This window comes from Alligator sinensis, unplaced genomic scaffold (genome assembly GCF_000455745.1).
Source record: "Alligator sinensis unplaced genomic scaffold, ASM45574v1 scaffold408_1, whole genome shotgun sequence".
NCBI lineage: Eukaryota > Metazoa > Chordata > Crocodylia > Alligatoridae > Alligator > Alligator sinensis.
In genome coordinates this window covers 1,063,722-1,067,710 of record NW_005842319.1, presented here as the reverse complement: position 1 = coordinate 1,067,710, position 3,989 = coordinate 1,063,722, and the positions used below count along the sequence as shown (strand labels likewise).

Genomic DNA, 3,989 nt, shown 5'->3' with positions numbered 1-3,989 from the left:
GAAATTGTATGTAATTTTTTTTGTTTTTAATGCATCTATGTTCCAAGGTCAACAAGTTATGCAAGGGCATTTTTACATAATGGAACTCTCAGCAAAAACCCAATGTCAAGTGAACAGGCAAAAATAAATGATCAGATTGTGTTCTGTCAATGGTAGTGGAAAAAGTGAATTTTTTGCATAGTTTCGTATTTTCATTCCTAAAATTTGGGAACTTTTTTGTATTTAATCAATCAAAAAGTATTGAGAAAAATACTAAAATACTCATTTGTTCTCAGTATGCTACACCCAGCATACTAAGAGGGTGGAGAGATGGTTAGTTATATTTAATTGTGAAGTGTTAGAGGGATGTAGCCATGATGGTCTAGGAGTTAAGTGAAAGACAAGTATTTTTGTGGATGGCGTCTTTTTACTGGGCTACAACTTCATGTTTCGAATAGACTTAAACAGTAACATTCAAACCAGCATACAAAGGTGGAGATGTAGTCATCCCCAACTGTCAAGACTACTTCAGTGAGGTTAACAGATAACTCTCTGACACCAACTACTATAAAGATCTTAGGGAGGACCCCACACCAGTACTCATTCTGGAAATGGAAAATGTTATGAAATCATTTCCACACTAGTTTCAGAAAAAAACTACTTCCATTGATCCCCCACCCTCCTACCTTAGCAACTTTATTTATGCTCCCCAAGGTTCACAAGCAAGGTAGACCCATCATACCCAACTGTGGTACCCTCATTGAAGAGCTTTCGGAATTCATAGAATCTATCCTGAAACTTTGTCACTCGAAGAGGAAGTTTTCTTCAAGACACAACAGACTTCCTCAAAAAATCCAGAACGTCAGCGTTATTCCTGAGAAAACCATGCTTTGAACCAAGGATGTTACCAGACTGTATACTAACATCCAATACCACAAAGACACAGCTGCCTGCCAGAAATATTTAGAAAAACATAGACTAGACTCAGGTTTACAACATGTTCTACCAATCATCCACTTCATCCGCACCCACAACTTCACTTTCAACAGTTGACACTTTCTCCAAATCATGGGCACAGCTATGGGCACAGAAAATGGCCCCTGGATAAGTCAACCTCTTCACGAGCCATATGGAGGAGGAATTTTTTAGAAAATGGAACCATTGGACTTGCACTATACCTGTGTTACATAGGTAATATTTTGATCATTCGACTTATTTATTTCCACCACAGGTTTAACAACTATGACATCCTGATAAAATTCTCTCCTACACTAGTGAATATTCCTACACTAATATTAGCTTTCTAGATACTGTTTTTCACATTGAGGATATCATCCTATAAAACATATAGAAATGTCCCAGAGACCACCATACTTATGTCCACAAAACTAGCAGTCATCCCAAGCAAACCAGAAAATCTGTAATCTGCAGTCAGGGCCTCAGATACTACTGCGTCTGCTCGGAGGGGAATACTTGTGATACCTACCAGACCAACCTGAAATCTGCCTTTATACAGTAAAGACACTCCAGTAGTCTAGATAAATAGGCCATATCTTTGAGAGAGCCACCCAGTTGTCCTGCAGTTACCTGCTACAGTGCAAAAAGAAACCCCTCTGTTAACTGCACATCCCTGGTGGTCACTTGTCACCTCGCACTGGAACTGATTAGAAGAATTATCAAACCATTATGGCTTATACTTAATATAGATTGGACCTTGAGAGATACCTTTTGCCTTTCAAATGATTCCCTCACCTTGCTTAACTCATCATCAGAAGCAAATTTCCAGACTGTTCAAAAAACATCTGATGGGATACAGCCTTGCCTTAACAACAGATGCAAAACCTGCTACACTCTACATTGCTACAACAATCAACGCTCTCACAATGAACCCATCAGAACCCATGCAACCTACATAAGGCTTTCCTAAAATGTGATCTATCTGGTCCAGTGCACCAAATTCAGGGTAATTATGTGCTCTAAACTAGACAGAAACTACACACCAGAATGAACTTTCACGGAAAAAATATAAAGGACAGAGACGCACAAACATCCGTAGGAACATGCTTTTTATAGAACCATCACAGGTTCTGACCTCACTATCCTCATGCTCAAGGGAAATTTACAACACACATTCAAAAAGTGAACTTGGAAACAAAGAATCATAAACTGTCTGGATGTTAAGGACTAAAGGCTGAACACTGATATTGACTTTGTCATTAATCTACCTGATTCCTGAAAATCTTTCTTCCTGTGTTCCAAGTGACAAGGACCCTCTTTCCTTTTGAAAGGTGTGCGGGCCGGGAGCGACCCGAGCCCTTTTCGCGCTGCACGCGGGCTGTGGCCAGCAGCCCGGGCACGCTGGGGCGGAGAGGGAAGGCCTTCGAGCTGGAATTAGGCACGGACGCGTAGCGGTAGTTTAAAAGATTGTTTACTTACACCGAGATGGCAGTGGTGTAGGCTGGAAAGCTTGATTAAGTTGCAGTTACAGACAAACAGCACAGACGGTCTCGTGGAGGTTGCTAGGCTCCACGGTGCAGAGCTCCGGATGCTCTGGGTGAACGAGCCACCAAAATAGAAATCGTAAGTACGTCTTATAAAAGTTGCGTTCGAAGACGGGAAGAGGTGGGCAGTGGATCAGGCCGCCATGCTCCTCTGGATCTCACACAGGGTTTCTATGACCCTGCCGTGTACCCAGAGTCCCCACGAGATGGATGTGGAGTCCTCTTCGGCTTGGGCGGAAACTGCTCAAGCCTTTTATACGGCTAACAGGCCAATCGCTAGCCGCCACGTGTGAATAATTTAGCACTAGCCAATCACGGGGAACGAATCTGCATACCGGTGGCAGGAACTCTTTTGCACCGTGCATTCCTCTTGCAACATGAGCAATGACCTCTGCAAAAGAAGCTGCAGAAAAGGCGGGAAACTGGTCCCTGCACCGGGGTTTCCTCTGCAACAGGAAACACTCCCGTGCAATGCTCTGCAACTTGATGGGGATAATTCTGGTGCCGAAGCACACGCACACAATCATGCCTTTTGGGTCATGACATCCCCCCTTGCTGAAGGCATAACAGAATTATACCTCAAATCTGTCACCCAGGTCATCAGGAGCTCTGTCGACGGTCTGTGGAACTAAATAAACATATACAAAATTAGCTAACAAAAGAAATTCGTCCTCAAGGGATCGAATCAAATAATAGTCGGCATACACAAACATACACATAATTATATTCATAACAACAAATTGAACGATCAGGGCTTCAGAGGTCGTCATGGCGGAGTCGTGCATCAGGCACTCACTCCTCTCGGTGATGTGGTCCTTCTCGGGGCCTCTCTGCACCACGCACTCTGAAGTTCGGATCTGCAAAAGAACTCTCTGAAACAATTATTTCACTAATATTGACAAAAACTATATGGAAAACTATCAAGCATATAATACAAGAATGAACATGATTCTAAACTAAGCAGCCACTCAAATCGAGGAAATAGTCGAGGAGTCATCACCTTCTTCGAGATAGGTAAAACCTAACTCATAGGCTAGTTGCCACTGTCCCGCATCCCCCAAAATCCGAAGCTGACGCTTATTCAGTCCAGAACGCTGCAGGAGGAATCCGAACATATATCGCTCCTCTTGTGTTCTCTGATGCAATGCTGGACGCTCGGATTCACGGTGTCTCGTATTTGGAACCTCAGTTGGTCATTGGTACTCCCAATCACTGGACGATCTTGGGTCCAGGAGGACACGCAATTTTGGCAACTGTCGAAGAAGACTGCTTACAGGGTGATCAACCATTGGACTAAGCAGAATCCGCAAAACGATGATATTCTTTCTCCCGTAGATTTCAATGCAACTGTCTAAGCTATGGATAGTCACCGGAACAGTTCCGGGGTCTCTCAGATGATGGTGAGGCCACGGTCGCATCCGCTGGATCGGTGCTAATCCCAGTGCACATGTTCTGGGGTTCCAGGCACAATATGATACTCCAATAATAGCTAAGACAAGCTGTTCCGCG

The 3,989-nt window shown here is 43.5% G+C and overlaps 1 protein-coding gene across 7 annotated transcripts in view; it reads left to right on the top strand.

Moving 5' to 3' along the window:
* The window catches only part of DROSHA (drosha ribonuclease III), a 123,820-nt gene that overhangs the window by 68,054 nt on the left and 51,777 nt on the right, over positions 1-3,989 (top strand). The window lies entirely within an intron of this gene.